The sequence below is a fragment of the Pelmatolapia mariae genome, unplaced genomic scaffold (genome assembly GCF_036321145.2).
Source record: "Pelmatolapia mariae isolate MD_Pm_ZW unplaced genomic scaffold, Pm_UMD_F_2 NODE_ptg000669l+_length_22376_cov_1, whole genome shotgun sequence".
NCBI classification, from domain to species: domain Eukaryota; kingdom Metazoa; phylum Chordata; class Actinopteri; order Cichliformes; family Cichlidae; genus Pelmatolapia; species Pelmatolapia mariae.
Genome location: NW_027052350.1, coordinates 1 through 22,376, shown reverse-complemented (window position 1 = coordinate 22,376; position 22,376 = coordinate 1). Strand labels below are relative to the sequence as shown.

The following is a 22,376-nucleotide window of genomic DNA, read 5'->3' as shown; positions in this document are numbered from 1 at the left end:
TAGTCTGAGCTTCATTCAGTCGTTTTAGTAAAGTACAGCTTAACAAACCACAGCATCTTCATTTGAACCTTTTCATGATGGAAATTCACTGATTGTGTAGGTGATCTTTTCTAAGGGCAGAGTTGATTTTAATTCTGAAATCCATTTACCTGTCCCTGCTCTATCCACCTCTTTCCAAGCAATTGCAATTACTCTCTTGGCCATCAGCAGCCCTATGTCTAAAAATAAATGATGCTTCCTTGTTATGTTAGAATTAGCTGGATAAATACCCAGCAGAAAAAGTTTTGGTTCTAAATGTAGCTGTCATCTCTGCAATTATTTAGACTGTTTTGCAGCTGATGTGCAGAAGAAAGAAAACATTTACTTTGCCCCGAAATCCTGACTCATGCCTGTACTGAAGTCACGCAGTAACTGTGTAAATGTCTAAATGTGCAGACTTGTCCGCTATGGACAGTTCACTTCTGAAAAGCCTTTTACATGACAGTCAAAGCTGTGATCATAAGATGCAAATATTAAACCCAAAGGCTACCTGCATGAATTTCCTACTTTGAGTTTGTCTCCACCTGCTGGGCATCAGAAGTGTTTAGAATGGAGGATGTATTTGCGGCTGTCCTGCAGGTGGAGGTGGTGTAGGACAAGCAGAGCAGCAGGTTTGTGAGCGTGTTTAACGTCAATTAAAAAGACAAGGAAGGGTTGATGAGGCTGCTGCGTGATGCAGAGACAGGTATATGGATGTGTATAAAGATTGGGTCTCGCTGTATTGCTCAGGCTGCACTACAGCGTCTACTCACGGGCGCGATCCCACTACTGAGCAACACGGGGGCTTTGACCTGCTCCGTCTCCGACCTGGGCCGGTGCACCCCTCCTTAGACGACCTGGTGGTCCCGGGCTCCCCCAGGATCACCATATGGATGCCGAACTTAGTGCGGACACCCGATCGACATAGCGTGCTGCAGCTCAGAGCTCCTGAGCTCAGACGATCCTCCAACCTCAGCCTCCCAGTAGCTTGGATTACAGGCACGCGCCACCACACCCGGCGAGAAGCAGCTACGTTCACACAAAGTTTTACTTTCATTCATGTGAGCTCATCAGGTTCGTGCCCACCATCAGCCAAGATGAAATGCTGTAAAAAAACAAAAAAACAAAAAAAAACAAACCAAAACAACTAATCATTTCAAAATGAGGAAGTCAGCCCAGTAATAAGAAGTTTGTTTTCTTTTTGTTGTTGTTTTTTGACCAAGCAAAACATGACATGGCCTTTTTAATAAGCCGAAACACAACGTATGTGTATGTGTGTGTTTGTATGTTATTGTTTTGTGTTTACACTGTCAGAAATACAAGAAAAATGTTGAAGGATTTTTACTGAGTGTTTACAATTTTTACAAGTATGTGATTGAATTGATGACAGCCTCTCATATTTTCATGCCATGACATGGAATGGGACCAGTCCTTATTTTGGGATAATTGGAGTAAATAAGAAAGATTGTTTCAACGTGCTGAAAGTCTTGACTCCACAAAATCAGGTTTTTAGCACATGAGTGTGAGTGTGAGCACATTGAAAGATGCACATATTTAGTTGTGCACCAGTAATCAGCTTCCTGTAGTGAATTGTATTAGAATTATCTAGAATGTTGTTAGAGTGTGCATGATTATAAAATGCACAAAGCTCTGAGAAAGCTGGTGGTGAACCCAAATTTCAAGTGCATGTTGTCACAATATGAAGAAGAGCAAAGCTTCAGTGTCAGAAGTGGGATTCGAACCCACGCCTCCAGAGGAGACTGCGACCTGAACGCAGCGCCTTAGACCGCTCGGCCATCCTGACGTCCACGTGCTGATTTTGTGGAGGTTACAAGTTGAGATACTTTGGAAGACACACATGTTATACTCCACATAACACATATAGCAGCTGTTCAGTCATGGAAACACATACTCGTGGCGCCCACTTTCTGTGCTGACTTTGAAGTCAGCTGTGCAGTTAGTGAGTCAGGGGAGTGTTTGTGACTTTTACGCACAAGCGCACCTCAGCACTCGGCGACCCCACTGTGTAAAAGTGTGTGGTGTGCAACTGAATTTCAGACAGCTCCTTAGTACCACATAGGGATTGACAAGTGTTTGTAAAGGGAGAGGTCAAGGTTTGCTGCTTGATGTTTTACACCTCTCACTGAAAACACAATTGTAGCACAGTTTTGGTGTCCCAGAGAAGACGCGCTACTGTTTCACATCCCAATCAGTGTATTAAATCTCAGGTCCCACCGAGATTTGAACTCGGATCGCTGGATTCAGAGTCCAGAGTGCTAACCATTACACCATGGAACCACTGCAGAACCGAAATGACTACCACATTCACGCAACCTGGCGACACGATACCAGGCTCAACCCAGAAAAAAAGTTGGGGGATACTGTACTAAGATGAAAAACAAAATAAGACACATTATGATTAATAAGTCATTGCAAACTATTTTAAAGGTAAAGAGCAAAAGATGTTATAAATAAATACATAAGGGAATAAAATGAAAGAAATACCTTATGATTAATGAAACAGAGGTCTAGCTCATAAGAAGGAAAAAGAACTGACTGAAGTTATCAAAAACCTCACCTTATGTTACTTCTTGTTTTAAATACATTTGACTGAGCTGACAGGAATTTTCTCAATACTGTTAGATAATAATCATAAATTGTTACATTTGTGGAGCTGCAGCCTCATTCACGGGGCTTTTAATTATGCCTGAGGTGATATCATCACACCAGGCTTGTGCCCATCATCAGCCAAGCTGTAACACAGTATTTTATGAGATAGATAGATAGATAGATAGATAGATAGATAGATAGATAGATAGATAGATAGATAGATAGATAGATAGAGAGATACAAATGATTGCTAATCTAGTAATTTATCGCACAAAGCAGTAAAATAAACATTTAAGTTGCAGTGAAATATTTCATTATCACTTAGTGCGTTCTAAGTTCTGCTGTTCATTTTTTAAGTGATAGCTGCACATTAGAGCTCGGAAACATTCAACTGGATCCATTTAAACTTTAATGCTTACAGCCCAATAAAGAACACGTGGAAATCACTTTCGTTTGATGCAGTCTGAGCTTCATTCAGTCGTTTTAGTAAAGTACAGCTTAACAAACCGCAGCATCTTCATTTGAACCTTTTCGTGATGGAAATTCACTGATTGTGTAGGTGATCTTTTCTAAGGGCAGAGTTGATTTTAATTCTGAAATCCATTTACCTGTCCCTGCTCTATCCACCTCTTTCCAAGCAATTACAATTACTCTCTTGGCCATCAGCAGCCCTATGTCTAAAAATAAATGATGCTTCCTTGTTATGTTAGAATTAGCTGGATAAATACCCAGCAGAAAAAGTTTTGGTTCTAAATGTAGCTGTCATCTCTGCAATTATTTAGACTGTTTTGCAGCTGATGTGCAGAAGAAAGAAAACATTTACTTTGCCCCGAAATCCTGACTCATGCCTGTACTGAAGTCACGCAGTAACTGTGTAAATGTCTAAATGTGCAGACTTGTCCGCTATGGACAGTTCACTTCTGAAAAGCCTTTTACATGACAGTCAAAGCTGTGATCATAAGATGCAAATATTAAACCCAAAGGCTACCTGCATGAATTTCCTACTTTGAGTTTGTCTCCACCTGCTGGGCATCAGAAGTGTTTAGAATGGAGGATGTATTTGCGGCTGTCCTGCAGGTGGAGGTGGTGTAGGACAAGCAGAGCAGCAGGTTTGTGAGCGTGTTTAACGTCAATTAAAAAGACAAGGAAGGGTTGATGAGGCTGCTGCGTGATGCAGAGACAGGTATATGGATGTGTATAAAGATTGGGTCTCGCTGTATTGCTCGGGCTGCACTACAGCGTCTACTCACGGGCGCGATCCCACTACTGAGCGACACGGGGGCTTTGACCTGCTCCGTCTCCGACCTGGGCACCCCTCCTTAGACGACCTGGTGGTCCCGGGCTCCCCCAGGATCACCATATGGATGCCGAACTTAGTGCGGACACCCGATCGACATAGCGTGCTGCAGCTCAGAGCTCCTGAGCTCAGACGATCCTCCAACCTCAGCCTCCCAGTAGCTTGGATTACAGGTACGCGCCACCGCACCCGGCGAGAAGCAGCTACGTTCACACAAAGTTTTACTTTCATTCATGTGAGCTCATCAGGTTCGTGCCCACCATCAGCCAAGATGAAATGCTGTAAAAAAACAAAAAAACAAAAAAAAACAAACCAAAACAACTAATCATTTCAAAATGAGGAAGTCAGCCCAGTAATAAGAAGTTTGTTTTCTTTTTGTTGTTGTTTTTTGACCAAGCAAAACATGACATGGCCTTTTTAATAAGCCGAAACACAACGTATGTGTATGTGTGTGTTTGTATGTTATTGTTTTGTGTTTACACTGTCAGAAATACAAGAAAAATGTTGAAGGATTTTTACTGAGTGTTTACAATTTTTACAAGTATGTGATTGAATTGATGACAGCCTCTCATATTTTCATGCCATGACATGGAATGGGACCAGTCCTTATTTTGGGATAATTGGAGTAAATAAGAAAGATTGTTTCAACGTGCTGAAAGTCTTGACTCCACAAAATCAGGTTTTTAGCACATGAGTGTGAGTGTGAGCACATTGAAAGATGCACATATTTAGTTGTGCACCAGTAATCAGCTTCCTGTAGTGAATTGTATTAGAATTATCTAGAATGTTGTTAGAGTGTGCATGATTATAAAATGCACAAAGCTCTGAGAAAGCTGGTGGTGAACCCAAATTTCAAGTGCATGTTGTCACAATATGAAGAAGAGCAAAGCTTCAGTGTCAGAAGTGGGATTCGAACCCACGCCTCCAGAGGAGACTGCGACCTGAACGCAGCGCCTTAGACCGCTCGGCCATCCTGACGTCCACGTGCTGATTTTGTGGAGGTTACAAGTTGAGATACTTTGGAAGACACACATGTTATACTCCACATAACACATATAGCAGCTGTTCAGTCATGGAAACACATACTCGTGGCGCCCACTTTCTGTGCTGACTTTGAAGTCAGCTGTGCAGTTAGTGAGTCAGGGGAGTGTTTGTGACTTTTACGCACAAGCGCACCTCAGCACTCGGCGACCCCACTGTGTAAAAGTGTGTGGTGTGCAACTGAATTTCAGACAGCTCCTTAGTACCACATAGGGATTGACAAGTGTTTGTAAAGGGAGAGGTCAAGGTTTGCTGCTTGATGTTTTACACCTCTCACTGAAAACACAATTGTAGCACAGTTTTGGTGTCCCAGAGAAGACGCGCTACTGTTTCACATCCCAATCAGTGTATTAAAACTCAGGTCCCACCGAGATTTGAACTCGGATCGCTGGATTCAGAGTCCAGAGTGCTAACCATTACACCATGGAACCACTGCAGAACCGAAATGACTACCACATTCACGCAACCTGGCGACACGATACCAGGCTCAACCCAGAAAAAAAGTTGGGGGATACTGTACTAAGATGAAAAACAAAATAAGACACATTATGATTAATAAGTCATTGCAAACTATTTTAAAGGTAAAGAGCAAAAGATGTTATAAATAAATACATAAGGGAATAAAATGAAAGAAATACCTTATGATTAATGAAACAGAGGTCTAGCTCATAAGAAGGAAAAAGAACTGACTGAAGTTATCAAAAACCTCACCTTATGTTACTTCTTGTTTTAAATACATTTGACTGAGCTGACAGGAATTTTCTCGATACTGTTAGATAATAATCATAAATTGTTACATTTGTGGAGCTGCAGCCTCATTCACGGGGCTTTTAACTATGCCTGAGGTGATATCATCACACCAGGCTTGTGCCCATCATCAGCCAAGCTGTAACACAGTATTTTATGAGATAGATAGATAGATAGATAGATAGATAGATAGATAGATAGATAGATAGAGAGATACAAATGATTGCTAATCTAGTAATTTATCGCACAAAGCAGTAAAATAAACATTTAAGTTGCAGTGAAATATTTCATTATCACTTAGTGCGTTCTAAGTTCTGCTGTTCATTTTTTAAGTGATAGCTGCACATTAGAGCTCGGAAACATTCAACTGGATCCATTTAAACTTTAATGCTTACAGCCCAATAAAGAACACGTGGAAATCACTTTCGTTTGATGCAGTCTGAGCTTCATTCAGTCGTTTTAGTAAAGTACAGCTTAACAAACCGCAGCATCTTCATTTGAACCTTTTCATGATGGAAATTCACTGATTGTGTAGGTGATCTTTTCTAAGGGCAGAGTTGATTTTAATTCTGAAATCCATTTACCTGTCCCTGCTCTATCCACCTCTTTCCAAGCAATTACAATTACTCTCTTGGCCATCAGCAGCCCTATGTCTAAAAATAAATGATGCTTCCTTGTTATGTTAGAATTAGCTGGATAAATACCCAGCAGAAAAAGTTTTGGTTCTAAATGTAGCTGTCATCTCTGCATTCTTGGGGGAGTTGCAATTATTTAGACTGTTTTGCAGCTGATGTGCAGAAGAAAGAAAACATTTACTTTGCCCCGAAATCCTGACTCATGCCTGTACTGAAGTCACGCAGTAACTGTGTAAATGTCTAAATGTGCAGACTTGTCCGCTATGGACAGTTCACTTCTGAAAAGCCTTTTACATGACAGTCAAAGCTGTGATCATAAGATGCAAATATTAAACCCAAAGGCTACCTGCATGAATTTCCTACTTTGAGTTTGTCTCCACCTGCTGGGCATCAGAAGTGTTTAGAATGGAGGATGTATTTGCGGCTGTCCTGCAGGTGGAGGTGGTGTAGGACAAGCAGAGCAGCAGGTTTGTGAGCGTGTTTAACGTCAATTAAAAAGACAAGGAAGGGTTGATGAGGCTGCTGCGTGATGCAGAGACAGGTATATGGATGTGTATAAAGATTGGGTCTCGCTGTATTGCTCGGGCTGCACTACAGCGTCTACTCACGGGCGCGATCCCACTACTGAGCGACACGGGGGCTTTGACCTGCTCCGTCTCCGACCTGGGCCGGTGCACCCCTCCTTAGACGACCTGGTGGTCCCGGGCTCCCCCAGGATCACCATATGGATGCCGAACTTAGTGCGGACACCCGATCGACATAGCGTGCTGCAGCTCAGAGCTCCTGAGCTCAGACGATCCTCCAACCTCAGCCTCCCAGTAGCTTGGATTACAGGTACGCGCCACCGCACCCGGCGAGAAGCAGCTACGTTCACACAAAGTTTTACTTTCATTCATGTGAGCTCATCAGGTTCGTGCCCACCATCAGCCAACATGAAATGCTGTAAAAAAACAAAAAAATAAAAAAAAACAAACCAAAACAACTAATCATTTCAAAATGAGGAAGTCAGCCCAGTAATAAGAAGTTTGTTTTCTTTTTGTTGTTGTTTTTTGACCAAGCAAAACATGACATGGCCTTTTTAATAAGCCGAAACACAACGTATGTGTATGTGTGTGTTTGTATGTTATTGTTTTGTGTTTACACTGTCAGAAATACAAGAAAAATGTTGAAGGATTTTTACTGAGTGTTTACAATTTTTACAAGTATGTGATTGAATTGATGACAGCCTCTCATATTTTCATGCCATGACATGGAATGGGACCAGTCCTTATTTTGGGATAATTGGAGTAAATAAGAAAGATTGTTTCAACGTGCTGAAAGTCTTGACTCCACAAAATCAGGTTTTTAGCACATGAGTGTGAGTGTGAGCACATTGAAAGATGCACATATTTAGTTGTGCACCAGTAATCAGCTTCCTGTAGTGAATTGTATTAGAATTATCTAGAATGTTGTTAGAGTGTGCATGATTATAAAATGCACAAAGCTCTGAGAAAGCTGGTGGTGAACCCAAATTTCAAGTGCATGTTGTCACAATATGAAGAAGAGCAAAGCTTCAGTGTCAGAAGTGGGATTCGAACCCACGCCTCCAGAGGAGACTGCGACCTGAACGCAGCGCCTTAGACCGCTCGGCCATCCTGACGTCCACGTGCTGATTTTGTGGAGGTTACAAGTTGAGATACTTTGGAAGACACACATGTTATACTCCACATAACACATATAGCAGCTGTTCAGTCATGGAAACACATACTCGTGGCGCCCACTTTCTGTGCTGACTTTGAAGTCAGCTGTGCAGTTAGTGAGTCAGGGGAGTGTTTGTGACTTTTACGCACAAGCGCACCTCAGCACTCGGCGACCCCACTGTGTAAAAGTGTGTGGTGTGCAACTGAATTTCAGACAGCTCTTTAGTACCACATAGGGATTGACAAGTGTTTGTAAAGGGAGAGGTCAAGGTTTGCTGCTTGATGTTTTACACCTCTCACTGAAAACACAATTGTAGCACAGTTTTGGTGTCCCAGAGAAGACGCGCTACTGTTTCACATCCCAATCAGTGTATTAAATCTCAGGTCCCACCGAGATTTGAACTCGGATCGCTGGATTCAGAGTCCAGAGTGCTAACCATTACACCATGGAACCACTGCAGAACCGAAATGACTACCACATTCACGCAACCTGGCGACACGATACCAGGCTCAACCCAGAAAAAAAGTTGGGGGATACTGTACTAAGATGAAAAACAAAATAAGACACATTATGATTAATAAGTCATTGCAAACTATTTTAAAGGTAAAGAGCAAAAGATGTTATAAATAAATACATAAGGGAATAAAATGAAAGAAATACCTTATGATTAATGAAACAGAGGTCTAGCTCATAAGAAGGAAAAAGAACTGACTGAAGTTATCAAAAACCTCACCTTATGTTACTTCTTGTTTTAAATACATTTGACTGAGCTGACAGGAATTTTCTCGATACTGTTAGATAATAATCATAAATTGTTACATTTGTGGAGCTGCAGCCTCATTCACGGGGCTTTTAACTATGCCTGAGGTGATATCATCACACCAGGCTTGTGCCCATCATCAGCCAAGCTGTAACACAGTATTTTATGAGATAGATAGATAGATAGATAGATAGATAGATAGATAGATAGATAGATAGATAGATAGATAGATAGATAGATAGATAGATAGATAGATAGATAGAGAGATACAAATGATTGCTAATCTAGTAATTTATCGCACAAAGCAGTAAAATAAACATTTAAGTTGCAGTGAAATATTTCATTATCACTTAGTGCGTTCTAAGTTCTGCTGTTCATTTTTTAAGTGATAGCTGCACATTAGAGCTCGGAAACATTCAACTGGATCCATTTAAACTTTAATGCTTACAGCCCAATAAAGAACACGTGGAAATCACTTTCGTTTGATGCAGTCTGAGCTTCATTCAGTCGTTTTAGTAAAGTACAGCTTAACAAACCGCAGCATCTTCATTTGAACCTTTTCATGATGGAAATTCACTGATTGTGTAGGTGATCTTTTCTAAGGGCAGAGTTGATTTTAATTCTGAAATCCATTTACCTGTCCCTGCTCTATCCACCTCTTTCCAAGCAATTACAATTACTCTCTTGGCCATCAGCAGCCCTATGTCTAAAAATAAATGATGCTTCCTTGTTATGTTAGAATTAGCTGGATAAATACCCAGCAGAAAAAGTTTTGGTTCTAAATGTAGCTGTCATCTCTGCATTCTTGGGGGAGTTGCAATTATTTAGACTGTTTTGCAGCTGATGTGCAGAAGAAAGAAAACATTTACTTTGCCCCGAAATCCTGAATGCCTGTACTGAAGTCACGCAGTAACTGTGTAAATGTCTAAATGTGCAGACTTGTCCGCTATGGACAGTTCACTTCTGAAAAGCCTTTTACATGACAGTCAAAGCTGTGATCATAAGATGCAAATATTAAACCCAAAGGCTACCTGCATGAATTTCCTACTTTGAGTTTGTCTCCACCTGCTGGGCATCAGAAGTGTTTAGAATGGAGGATGTATTTGCGGCTGTCCTGCAGGTGGAGGTGGTGTAGGACAAGCAGAGCAGCAGGTTTGTGAGCGTGTTTAACGTCAATTAAAAAGACAAGGAAGGGTTGATGAGGCTGCTGCGTGATGCAGAGACAGGTATATGGATGTGTATAAAGATTGGGTCTCGCTGTATTGCTCAGGCTGCACTACAGCGTCTACTCACGGGCGCGATCCCACTACTGAGCGACACGGGGGCTTTGACCTGCTCCGTCTCCGACCTGGGCCGGTGCACCCCTCCTTAGACGACCTGGTGGTCCCGGGCTCCCCCAGGATCACCATATGGATGCCGAACTTAGTGCGGACACCCGATCGACATAGCCTGCTGCAGCTCAGAGCTCCTGAGCTTAGACGATCCTCCAACCTCAGCCTCCCAGTAGCTTGGATTACAGGCACGCGCCACCGCACCCGGCGAGAAGCAGCTACGTTCACACAAAGTTTTACTTTCATTCATGTGAGCTCATCAGGTTCGTGCCCACCATCAGCCAAGATGAAATGCTGTAAAAAAAAACCAAAAAAAAAAAAAAAAAAAACCAAACAACTAATCATTTCAAAATGAGGAAGTCAGCCCAGTAATAAGAAGTTTGTTTTCTTTTTGTTGTTGTTTTTTGACCAAGCAAAACATGACATGGCCTTTTTAATAAGCCGAAACACAACGTATGTGTATGTGTGTTTGTATGTTATTGTTTTGTGTTTACACTGTCAGAAATACAATAAAAATGTTGAAGGATTTTTACTGAGTGTTTACAATTTTTACAAGTATGTGATTGAATTGATGACAGCCTCTCATATTTTCATGCCATGACATGGAATGGGACCAGTCCTTATTTTGGGATAATTGGAGTAAATAAGAAAGATTGTTTCAACGTGCTGAAAGTCTTGACTCCACAAAATCAGGTTTTTAGCACATGAGTGTGAGTGTGAGCACATTGAAAGATGCACATATTTAGTTGTGCACCAGTAATCAGCTTCCTGTAGTGAATTGTATTAGAATTATCTAGAATGTTGTTAGAGTGTGCATGATTATAAAATGCACAAAGCTCTGAGAAAGCTGGTGGTGAACCCAAATTTCAAGTGCATGTTGTCACAATATGAAGAAGAGCAAAGCTTCAGTGTCAGAAGTGGGATTCGAACCCACGCCTCCAGAGGAGACTGCGACCTGAACGCAGCGCCTTAGACCGCTCGGCCATCCTGACGTCCACGTGCTGATTTTGTGGAGGTTACAAGTTGAGATACTTTGGAAGACACACATGTTATACTCCACATAACACATATAGCAGCTGTTCAGTCATGGAAACACATACTCGTGGCGCCCACTTTCTGTGCTGACTTTGAAGTCAGCTGTGCAGTTAGTGAGTCAGGGGAGTGTTTGTGACTTTTACGCACAAGCGCACCTCAGCACTCGGCGACCCCACTGTGTAAAAGTGTGTGGTGTGCAACTGAATTTCAGACAGCTCTTTAGTACCACATAGGGATTGACAAGTGTTTGTAAAGGGAGAGGTCAAGGTTTGCTGCTTGATGTTTTACACCTCTCACTGAAAACACAATTGTAGCACAGTTTTGGTGTCCCAGAGAAGACGCGCTACTGTTTCACATCCCAATCAGTGTATTAAATCTCAGGTCCCACCGAGATTTGAACTCGGATCGCTGGATTCAGAGTCCAGAGTGCTAACCATTACACCATGGAACCACTGCAGAACCGAAATGACTACCACATTCACGCAACCTGGCGACACGATACCAGGCTCAACCCAGAAAAAAAGTTGGGGGATACTGTACTAAGATGAAAAACAAAATAAGACACATTATGATTAATAAGTCATTGCAAACTATTTTAAAGGTAAAGAGCAAAAGATGTTATAAATAAATACATAAGGGAATAAAATGAAAGAAATACCTTATGATTAATGAAACAGAGGTCTAGCTCATAAGAAGGAAAAAGAACTGACTGAAGTTATCAAAAACCTCACCTTATGTTACTTCTTGTTTTAAATACATTTGACTGAGCTGACAGGAATTTTCTCGATACTGTTAGATAATAATCATAAATTGTTACATTTGTGGAGCTGCAGCCTCATTCACGGGGCTTTTAACTATGCCTGAGGTGATATCATCACACCAGGCTTGTGCCCATCATCAGCCAAGCTGTAACACAGTATTTTATGAGATAGATAGATAGATAGATAGATAGATAGATAGATAGATAGATAGATAGATAGATAGATAGATAGATAGAGAGATACAAATGATTGCTAATCTAGTAATTTATCGCACAAAGCAGTAAAATAAACATTTAAGTTGCAGTGAAATATTTCATTATCACTTAGTGCGTTCTAAGTTCTGCTGTTCATTTTTTAAGTGATAGCTGCACATTAGAGCTCGGAAACATTCAACTGGATCCATTTAAACTTTAATGCTTACAGCCCAATAAAGAACACGTGGAAATCACTTTCGTTTGATGCAGTCTGAGCTTCATTCAGTCGTTTTAGTAAAGTACAGCTTAACAAACCGCAGCATCTTCATTTGAACCTTTTCATGATGGAAATTCACTGATTGTGTAGGTGATCTTTTCTAAGGGCAGAGTTGATTTTAATTCTGAAATCCATTTACCTGTCCCTGCTCTATCCACCTCTTTCCAAGCAATTACAATTACTCTCTTGGCCATCAGCAGCCCTATGTCTAAAAATAAATGATGCTTCCTTGTTATGTTAGAATTAGCTGGATAAATACCCAGCAGAAAAAGTTTTGGTTCTAAATGTAGCTGTCATCTCTGCATTCTTGGGGGAGTTGCAATTATTTAGACTGTTTTGCAGCTGATGTGCAGAAGAAAGAAAACATTTACTTTGCCCCGAAATCCTGACTCATGCCTGTACTGAAGTCACGCAGTAACTGTGTAAATGTCTAAATGTGCAGACTTGTCCGCTATGGACAGTTCACTTCTGAAAAGCCTTTTACATGACAGTCAAAGCTGTGATCATAAGATGCAAATATTAAACCCAAAGGCTACCTGCATGAATTTCCTACTTTGAGTTTGTCTCCACCTGCTGGGCATCAGAAGTGTTTAGAATGGAGGATGTATTTGCGGCTGTCCTGCAGGTGGAGGTGGTGTAGGACAAGCAGAGCAGCAGGTTTGTGAGCGTGTTTAACGTCAATTAAAAAGACAAGGAAGGGTTGATGAGGCTGCTGCGTGATGCAGAGACAGGTATATGGATGTGTATAAAGATTGGGTCTCGCTGTATTGCTCAGGCTGCACTACAGCGTCTACTCACGGGCGTGATCCCACTACTGAGCGACACGGGGGCTTTGACCTGCTCCGTCTCCGACCTGGGCCGGTGCACCCCTCCTTAGACGACCTGGTGGTCCCGGGCTCCCCCAGGATCACCATATGGATGCCGAACTTAGTGCGGACACCCGATCGACATAGCCTGCTGCAGCTCAGAGCTCCTGAGCTTAGACGATCCTCCAACCTCAGCCTCCCAGTAGCTTGGATTACAGGCACGCGCCACCGCACCCGGCGAGAAGCAGCTACGTTCACACAAAGTTTTACTTTCATTCATGTGAGCTCATCAGGTTCGTGCCCACCATCAGCCAAGATGAAATGCTGTAAAAAAAACCAAAAAAAAAAAAAAAAAAACCAAAACAACTAATCATTTCAAAATGAGGAAGTCAGCCCAGTAATAAGAAGTTTGTTTTCTTTTTGTTGTTGTTTTTTGACCAAGCAAAACATGACATGGCCTTTTTAATAAGCCGAAACACAACGTATGTGTATGTGTGTTTGTATGTTATTGTTTTGTGTTTACACTGTCAGAAATACAATAAAAATGTTGAAGGATTTTTACTGAGTGTTTACAATTTTTACAAGTATGTGATTGAATTGATGACAGCCTCTCATATTTTCATGCCATGACATGGAATGGGACCAGTCCTTATTTTGGGATAATTGGAGTAAATAAGAAAGATTGTTTCAACGTGCTGAAAGTCTTGACTCCACAAAATCAGGTTTTTAGCACATGAGTGTGAGTGTGAGCACATTGAAAGATGCACATATTTAGTTGTGCACCAGTAATCAGCTTCCTGTAGTGAATTGTATTAGAATTATCTAGAATGTTGTTAGAGTGTGCATGATTATAAAATGCACAAAGCTCTGAGAAAGCTGGTGGTGAACCCAAATTTCAAGTGCATGTTGTCACAATATGAAGAAGAGCAAAGCTTCAGTGTCAGAAGTGGGATTCGAACCCACGCCTCCAGAGGAGACTGCGACCTGAACGCAGCGCCTTAGACCGCTCGGCCATCCTGACGTCCACGTGCTGATTTTGTGGAGGTTACAAGTTGAGATACTTTGGAAGACACACATGTTATACTCCACATAACACATATAGCAGCTGTTCAGTCATGGAAACACATACTCGTGGCGCCCACTTTCTGTGCTGACTTTGAAGTCAGCTGTGCAGTTAGTGAGTCAGGGGAGTGTTTGTGACTTTTACGCACAAGCGCACCTCAGCACTCGGCGACCCCACTGTGTAAAAGTGTGTGGTGTGCAACTGAATTTCAGACAGCTCCTTAGTACCACATAGGGATTGACAAGTGTTTGTAAAGGGAGAGGTCAAGGTTTGCTGCTTGATGTTTTACACCTCTCACTGAAAACACAATTGTAGCACAGTTTTGGTGTCCCAGAGAAGACGCGCTACTGTTTCACATCCCAATCAGTGTATTAAATCTCAGGTCCCACCGAGATTTGAACTCGGATCGCTGGATTCAGAGTCCAGAGTGCTAACCATTACACCATGGAACCACTGCAGAACCGAAATGACTACCACATTCACGCAACCTGGCGACACGATACCAGGCTCAACCCAGAAAAAAAGTTGGGGGATACTGTACTAAGATGAAAAACAAAATAAGACACATTATGATTAATAAGTCATTGCAAACTATTTTAAAGGTAAAGAGCAAAAGATGTTATAAATAAATACATAAGGGAATAAAATGAAAGAAATACCTTATGATTAATGAAACAGAGGTCTAGCTCATAAGAAGGAAAAAGAACTGACTGAAGTTATCAAAAACCTCACCTTATGTTACTTCTTGTTTTAAATACATTTGACTGAGCTGACAGGAATTTTCTCGATACTGTTAGATAATAATCATAAATTGTTACATTTGTGGAGCTGCAGCCTCATTCACGGGGCTTTTAACTATGCCTGAGGTGATATCATCACACCAGGCTTGTGCCCATCATCAGCCAAGCTGTAACACAGTATTTTCTGAGGTAGATAGATAGATAGATAGATAGATAGATAGATAGAGAGATACAAATGATTGCTAATCTAGTAATTTATCGCACAAAGCAGTAAAATAAACATTTAAGTTGCAGTGAAATATTTCATTATCACTTAGTGCGTTCTAAGTTCTGCTGTTCATTTTTTAAGTGATAGCTGCACATTAGAGCTCGGAAACATTCAACTGGATCCATTTAAACTTTAATGCTTACAGCCCAATAAAGAACACGTGGAAATCACTTTCGTTTGATGCAGTCTGAGCTTCATTCAGTCGTTTTAGTAAAGTACAGCTTAACAAACCACAGCATCTTCATTTGAACCTTTTCATGATGGAAATTCACTGATTGTGTAGGTGATCTTTTCTAAGGGCAGAGTTGATTTTAATTCTGAAATCCATTTACCTGTCCCTGCTCTATCCACCTCTTTCCAAGCAATTGCAATTACTCTCTTGGCCATCAGCAGCCCTATGTCTAAAAATAAAGGATGCTTCCTTGTTATGTTAGAATTAGCTGGATAAATACCCAGCAGAAAAAGTTTTGGTTCTAAATGTAGCTGTCATCTCTGCAATTATTTAGACTGTTTCGCAGCTGATGTGCAGAAGAAAGAAAACATTTACTTTGCCCCGAAATCCTGACTCATGCCTGTACTGAAGTCACGCAGTAACTGTGTAAATGTCTAAATGTGCAGACTTGTCCGCTATGGACAGTTCACTTCTGAAAAGCCTTTTACATGACAGTCAAAGCTGTGATCATAAGATGCAAATATTAAACCCAAAGGCTACCTGCATGAATTTCCTACTTTGAGTTTGTCTCCACCTGCTGGGCATCAGAAGTGTTTAGAATGGAGGATGTATTTGCGGCTGTCCTGCAGGTGGAGGTGGTGTAGGACAAGCAGAGCAGCAGGTTTGTGAGCGTGTTTAACGTCAATTAAAAAGACAAGGAAGGGTTGATGAGGCTGCTGCGTGATGCAGAGACAGGTATATGGATGTGTATAAAGATTGGGTCTCGCTGTATTGCTCGGGCTGCACTACAGCGTCTACTCACGGGCGCGATCCCACTACTGAGCGACACGGGGGCTTTGACCTGCTCCGTCTCCGACCTGGGCCGGTGCACCCCTCCTTAGACGACCTGGTGGTCCCGGGCTCCCCCAGGATCACCATATGGATGCCGAACTTAGTGCGGACACCCGATCGACATAGCGTGCTGCAGCTCAGAGCTCCTGAGCTCAGACGATCCTCCAACCTCAGCCTCCCAGTAGCTTGGATTACAGGCACGCGCCACCGCACCCGGCGAGAAGCAGCTACGTTCACACAAAGTTTTACTTTCATTCATGTGAGCTCATCAGGTTCGTGCCCACCATCAGCCAACATGAAATGCTGTAAAAAAAACAAAAAAACAAAAAAAACCAAACCAAAACAACTAATCATTTCAAAACGAGGAAGTCAGCCCAGTAATAAGAAGTTTGTTTTCTTTTTGTTGTTGTTTTTTGACCAAGCAAAACATGACATGGCCTTTTTAATAAGCCGAAACACAACGTATGTGTATGTGTGTGTTTGTATGTTATTGTTTTGTGTTTACACTGTCAGAAATACAATAAAAATGTTGAAGGATTTTTACTGAGTGTTTACAATTTTTACAAGTATGTGATTGAATTGATGACAGCCTCTCATATTTTCATGCCATGACATGGAATGGGACCAGTCCTTATTTTGGGATAATTGGAGTAAATAAGAAAGATTGTTTCAACGTGCTGAAAGTCTTGACTCCACAAAATCAGGTTTTTAGCACATGAGTGTGAGTGTGAGCACATTGAAAGATGCACATATTTAGTTGTGCACCAGTAATCAGCTTCCTGTAGTGAATTGTATTAGAATTATCTAGAATGTTGTTAGAGTGTGCATGATTATAAAATGCACAAAGCTCTGAGAAAGCTGGTGGTGAACCCAAATTTCAAGTGCATGTTGTCACAATATGAAGAAGAGCAAAGCTTCAGTGTCAGAAGTGGGATTCGAACCCACGCCTCCAGAGGAGACTGCGACCTGAACGCAGCGCCTTAGACCGCTCGGCCATCCTGACGTCCACGTGCTGATTTTGTGGAGGTTACAAGTTGAGATACTTTGGAAGACACACATGTTATACTCCACATAACACATATAGCAGCTGTTCAGTCATGGAAACACATACTCGTGGCGCCCACTTTCTGTGCTGACTTTGAAGTCAGCTGTGCAGTTAGTGAGTCAGGGGAGTGTTTGTGACTTTTACGCACAAGCGCACCTCAGCACTCGGCGACCCCACTGTGTAAAAGTGTGTGGTGTGCAACTGAATTTCAGACAGCTCTTTAGTACCACATAGGGATTGACAAGTGTTTGTAAAGGGAGAGGTCAAGGTTTGCTGCTTGATGTTTTACACCTCTCACTGAAAACACAATTGTAGCACAGTTTTGGTGTCCCAGAGAAGACGCGCTACTGTTTCACATCCCAATCAGTGTATTAAAACTCAGGTCCCACCGAGATTTGAACTCGGATCGCTGGATTCAGAGTCCAGAGTGCTAACCATTACACCATGGAACCACTGCAGAACCGAAATGACTACCACATTCACGCAACCTGGCGACACGATACCAGGCTCAACCCAGAAAAAAAGTTGGGGGATACTGTCCTAAGATGAAAAACAAAATAAGACACATTATGATTAATAAGTCATTGCAAACTATTTTAAAGGTAAAGAGCAAAAGATGTTATAAATAAATACATAAGGGAATAAAATGAAAGAAATACCTTATGATTAATGAAACAGAGGTCTAGCTCATAAGAAGGAAAAAGAACTGACTGAAGTTATCAAAAACCTCACCTTATGTTACTTCTTGTTTTAAATACATTTGACTGAGCTGACAGGAATTTTCTCGATACTGTTAGATAATAATCATAAATTGTTACATTTGTGGAGCTGCAGCCTCATTCACGGGGCTTTTAACTATGCCTGAGGTGATATCATCACACCAGGCTTGTGCCCATCATCAGCCAAGCTGTAACACAGTATTTTCTGAGATAGATAGATAGATAGATAGATAGATAGATAGATAGATAGATAGATAGATACAAATGATTGCTAATCTAGTAATTTATCGCACAAAGCAGTAAAATAAACATTTAAGTTGCAGTGAAATATTTCATTATCACTTAGTGCGTTCTAAGTTCTGCTGTTCATTTTTTAAGTGATAGCTGCACATTAGAGCTCGGAAACATTCAACTGGATCCATTTAAACTTTAATGCTTACAGCCCAATAAAGAACACGTGGAAATCACTTTCGTTTGATGCAGTCTGAGCTTCATTCAGTCGTTTTAGTAAAGTACAGCTTAACAAACCACAGCATCTTCATTTGAACCTTTTCATGATGGAAATTCACTGATTGTGTAGGTGATCTTTTCTAAGGGCAGAGTTGATTTTAATTCTGAAATCCATTTACCTGTCCCTGCTCTATCCACCTCTTTCCAAGCAATTGCAATTACTCTCTTGGCCATCAGCAGCCCTATGTCTAAAAATAAAGGATGCTTCCTTGTTATGTTAGAATTAGCTGGATAAATACCCAGCAGAAAAAGTTTTGGTTCTAAATGTAGCTGTCATCTCTGCAATTATTTAGACTGTTTTGCAGCTGATGTGCAGAAGAAAGAAAACATTTACTTTGCCCCGAAATCCTGACTCATGCCTGTACTGAAGTCACGCAGTAACTGTGTAAATGTCTAAATGTGCAGACTTGTCCGCTATGGACAGTTCACTTCTGAAAAGCCTTTTACATGACAGTCAAAGCTGTGATCATAAGATGCAAATATTAAACCCAAAGGCTACCTGCATGAATTTCCTACTTTGAGTTTGTCTCCACCTGCAGGACAGCCCAATACCTCAGAATGGAGGATGTATTTGCGGCTGTCCTGCAGGTGGAGGTGGTGTAGGACAAGCAGAGCAGCAGGTTTGTGAGCGTGTTTAACGTCAATTAAAAAGACAAGGAAGGGTTGATGAGGCTGCTGGTGATGAACCCAAATTTCAAGTGCATGTTGTCACAATATGAAGAAGAGCAAAGCTTCAGTGTCAGAAGTGGGATTCGAACCCACGCCTCCAGAGGAGACTGCGACCTGAACGCAGCGCCTTAGACCGCTCGGCCATCCTGACGTCCACGTGCTGATTTTGTGGAGGTTACAAGTTGAGATACTTTGGAAGACACACATGTTATACTCCACATAACACATATAGCAGCTGTTCAGTCATGGAAACACATACTCGTGGCGCCCACTTTCTGTGCTGACTTTGAAGTCAGCTGTGCAGTTAGTGAGTCAGGGGAGTGTTTGTGACTTTTACGCACAAGCGCACCTCAGCACTCGGCGACCCCACTGTGTAAAAGTGTGTGGTGTGCAACTGAATTTCAGACAGCTCTTTAGTACCACATAGGGATTGACAAGTGTTTGTAAAGGGAGAGGTCAAGGTTTGCTGCTTGATGTTTTACACCTCTCACTGAAAACACAATTGTAGCACAGTTTTGGTGTCCCAGAGAAGACGCGCTACTGTTTCACATCCCAATCAGTGTATTAAAACTCAGGTCCCACCGAGATTTGAACTCGGATCGCTGGATTCAGAGTCCAGAGTGCTAACCATTACACCATGGAACCACTGCAGAACCGAAATGACTACCACATTCACGCAACCTGGCGACACGATACCAGGCTCAACCCAGAAAAAAAGTTGGGGGATACTGTCCTAAGATGAAAAACAAAATAAGACACATTATGATTAATAAGTCATTGCAAACTATTTTAAAGGTAAAGAGCAAAAGATGTTATAAATAAATACATAAGGGAATAAAATGAAAGAAATACCTTATGATTTAATGAAACAGAGGTCTAGCTCATAAGAAGGAAAAAGAACTGACTGAAGTTATCAAAAACCTCACCTTATGTTACTTCTTGTTTTAAATACATTTGACTGAGCTGACAGGAATTTTCTCGATACTGTTAGATAATAATCATAAATTGTTACATTTGTGGAGCTGCAGCCTCATTCACGGGGCTTTTAACTATGCCTGAGGTGATATCATCACACCAGGCTTGTGCCCATCATCAGCCAAGCTGTAACACAGTATTTTCTGAGATAGATAGATAGATAGATAGATAGATAGATAGATAGATAGATAGATAGATACAAATGATTGCTAATCTAGTAATTTATCGCACAAAGCAGTAAAATAAACATTTAAGTTGCAGTGAAATATTTCATTATCACTTAGTGCGTTCTAAGTTCTGCTGTTCATTTTTTAAGTGATAGCTGCACATTAGAGCTCGGAAACATTCAACTGGATCCATTTAAACTTTAATGCTTACAGCCCAATAAAGAACACGTGGAAATCACTTTCGTTTGATGCAGTCTGAGCTTCATTCAGTCGTTTTAGTAAAGTACAGCTTAACAAACCACAGCATCTTCATTTGAACCTTTTCATGATGGAAATTCACTGATTGTGTAGGTGATCTTTTCTAAGGGCAGAGTTGATTTTAATTCTGAAATCCATTTACCTGTCCCTGCTCTATCCACCTCTTTCCAAGCAATTGCAATTACTCTCTTGGCCATCAGCAGCCCTATGTCTAAAAATAAAGGATGCTTCCTTGTTATGTTAGAATTAGCTGGATAAATACCCAGCAGAAAAAGTTTTGGTTCTAAATGTAGCTGTCATCTCTGCAATTATTTAGACTGTTTTGCAGCTGATGTGCAGAAGAAAGAAAACATTTACTTTGCCCCGAAATCCTGACTCATGCCTGTACTGAAGTCACGCAGTAACTGTGTAAATGTCTAAATGTGCAGACTTGTCCGCTATGGACAGTTCACTTCTGAAAAGCCTTTTACATGACAGTCAAAGCTGTGATCATAAGATGCAAATATTAAACCCAAAGGCTACCTGCATGAATTTCCTACTTTGAGTTTGTCTCCACCTGCTGGGCATCAGAAGTGTTTAGAATGGAGGATGTATTTGCGGCTGTCCTGCAGGTGGAGGTGGTGTAGGACAAGCAGAGCAGCAGGTTTGTGAGCGTGTTTAACGTCAATTAAAAAGACAAGGAAGGGTTGATGAGGCTGCTGGTGATGAACCCAAATTTCAAGTGCATGTTGTCACAATATGAAGAAGAGCAAAGCTTCAGTGTCAGAAGTGGGATTCGAACCCACGCCTCCAGAGGAGACTGCGACCTGAACGCAGCGCCTTAGACCGCTCGGCCATCCTGACGTCCACGTGCTGATTTTGTGGAGGTTACAAGTTGAGATACTTTGGAAGACACACATGTTATACTCCACATAACACATATAGCAGCTGTTCAGTCATGGAAACACATACTCGCGGCGCCCACTTTCTGTGCTGACTTTGAAGTCAGCTGTGCAGTTAGTGAGTCAGGGGAGTGTTTGTGACTTTTACGCACAAGCGCACCTCAGCACTCGGCGACCCCACTGTGTAAAAGTGTGTGGTGTGCAACTGAATTTCAGACAGCTCTTTAGTACCACATAGGGATTGATCAGTGTATTAAAACTCAGGTCCCACCGAGATTTGAACTCAGATCGCTGGATTCAGAGTCCAGAGTGCTAACCATTACACCATGGAACCACTGCAGAACCGAAATGACTACCACATTCACGCAACCTGGCGACACGATACCAGGCTCAACCCAGAAAAAAAGTTGGGGGATACTGTACTAAGATGAAAAACAAAATAAGACACATTATGATTAATAAGTCATTGCAAACTATTTTAAAGGTAAAGAGCAAAAGATGTTATAAATAAATACATAAGGGAATAAAATGAAAGAAATACCTTATGATTAATGAAACAGAGGTCTAGCTCATAAGAAGGAAAAAGAACTGACTGAAGTTATCAAAAACCTCACCTTATGTTACTTCTTGTTTTAAATACATTTGACTGAGCTGACAGGAATTTTCTCGATACTGTTAGATAATAATCATAAATTGTTACATTTGTGGAGCTGCAGCCTCATTCACGGGGCTTTTCACTATGCCTGAGGTGAAATTATCACACCAGGCTTGTGCCCATCATCAGCCAAGCTTTCACATTCATCCACCACAGCATTTTATGAGATAGATAGATAGATAGATAGATAGATAGATAGACTTATTGATAGATGTAGATAGGATAGAATAG

General features: G+C 41.4%; 16 non-coding genes across 16 annotated transcripts; all 16 read right to left on the bottom strand.

The window, feature by feature from the left end:
* Positions 1 to 1,739: 1,739 nt before the first annotated feature.
* Positions 1,740 to 1,822, bottom strand: trnal-cag (transfer RNA leucine (anticodon CAG)). The gene has a single exon. It is a non-coding gene; the product is annotated as a tRNA-Leu (tRNA).
* A 422-nt stretch (positions 1,823 to 2,244) lies between these two features.
* trnaq-cug (transfer RNA glutamine (anticodon CUG)) lies at positions 2,245 to 2,316 on the bottom strand. Its single transcript has one exon. It is a non-coding gene; the product is annotated as a tRNA-Gln (tRNA).
* A 2,504-nt stretch (positions 2,317 to 4,820) lies between these two features.
* Positions 4,821 to 4,903, bottom strand: trnal-cag (transfer RNA leucine (anticodon CAG)). Its single transcript has one exon. It is a non-coding gene; the product is annotated as a tRNA-Leu (tRNA).
* A 422-nt stretch (positions 4,904 to 5,325) lies between these two features.
* On the bottom strand, positions 5,326 to 5,397 carry trnaq-cug (transfer RNA glutamine (anticodon CUG)). The gene has a single exon. It is a non-coding gene; the product is annotated as a tRNA-Gln (tRNA).
* Positions 5,398 to 7,904: 2,507 nt separating this feature from the next.
* trnal-cag (transfer RNA leucine (anticodon CAG)) lies at positions 7,905 to 7,987 on the bottom strand. Its single transcript has one exon. It is a non-coding gene; the product is annotated as a tRNA-Leu (tRNA).
* A 422-nt stretch (positions 7,988 to 8,409) lies between these two features.
* trnaq-cug (transfer RNA glutamine (anticodon CUG)) lies at positions 8,410 to 8,481 on the bottom strand. The gene has a single exon. It is a non-coding gene; the product is annotated as a tRNA-Gln (tRNA).
* Positions 8,482 to 11,028: 2,547 nt separating this feature from the next.
* Positions 11,029 to 11,111, bottom strand: trnal-cag (transfer RNA leucine (anticodon CAG)). Its single transcript has one exon. It is a non-coding gene; the product is annotated as a tRNA-Leu (tRNA).
* A 422-nt stretch (positions 11,112 to 11,533) lies between these two features.
* On the bottom strand, positions 11,534 to 11,605 carry trnaq-cug (transfer RNA glutamine (anticodon CUG)). Its single transcript has one exon. It is a non-coding gene; the product is annotated as a tRNA-Gln (tRNA).
* Positions 11,606 to 14,130: 2,525 nt separating this feature from the next.
* Positions 14,131 to 14,213, bottom strand: trnal-cag (transfer RNA leucine (anticodon CAG)). The gene has a single exon. It is a non-coding gene; the product is annotated as a tRNA-Leu (tRNA).
* A 422-nt stretch (positions 14,214 to 14,635) lies between these two features.
* Positions 14,636 to 14,707, bottom strand: trnaq-cug (transfer RNA glutamine (anticodon CUG)). The gene has a single exon. It is a non-coding gene; the product is annotated as a tRNA-Gln (tRNA).
* A 2,479-nt stretch (positions 14,708 to 17,186) lies between these two features.
* On the bottom strand, positions 17,187 to 17,269 carry trnal-cag (transfer RNA leucine (anticodon CAG)). Its single transcript has one exon. It is a non-coding gene; the product is annotated as a tRNA-Leu (tRNA).
* A 422-nt stretch (positions 17,270 to 17,691) lies between these two features.
* Positions 17,692 to 17,763, bottom strand: trnaq-cug (transfer RNA glutamine (anticodon CUG)). Its single transcript has one exon. It is a non-coding gene; the product is annotated as a tRNA-Gln (tRNA).
* Positions 17,764 to 19,277: 1,514 nt separating this feature from the next.
* trnal-cag (transfer RNA leucine (anticodon CAG)) lies at positions 19,278 to 19,360 on the bottom strand. The gene has a single exon. It is a non-coding gene; the product is annotated as a tRNA-Leu (tRNA).
* Positions 19,361 to 19,782: 422 nt separating this feature from the next.
* Positions 19,783 to 19,854, bottom strand: trnaq-cug (transfer RNA glutamine (anticodon CUG)). Its single transcript has one exon. It is a non-coding gene; the product is annotated as a tRNA-Gln (tRNA).
* Positions 19,855 to 21,369: 1,515 nt separating this feature from the next.
* On the bottom strand, positions 21,370 to 21,452 carry trnal-cag (transfer RNA leucine (anticodon CAG)). Its single transcript has one exon. It is a non-coding gene; the product is annotated as a tRNA-Leu (tRNA).
* A 300-nt stretch (positions 21,453 to 21,752) lies between these two features.
* On the bottom strand, positions 21,753 to 21,824 carry trnaq-cug (transfer RNA glutamine (anticodon CUG)). The gene has a single exon. It is a non-coding gene; the product is annotated as a tRNA-Gln (tRNA).
* Positions 21,825 to 22,376: the final 552 nt, after the last annotated feature.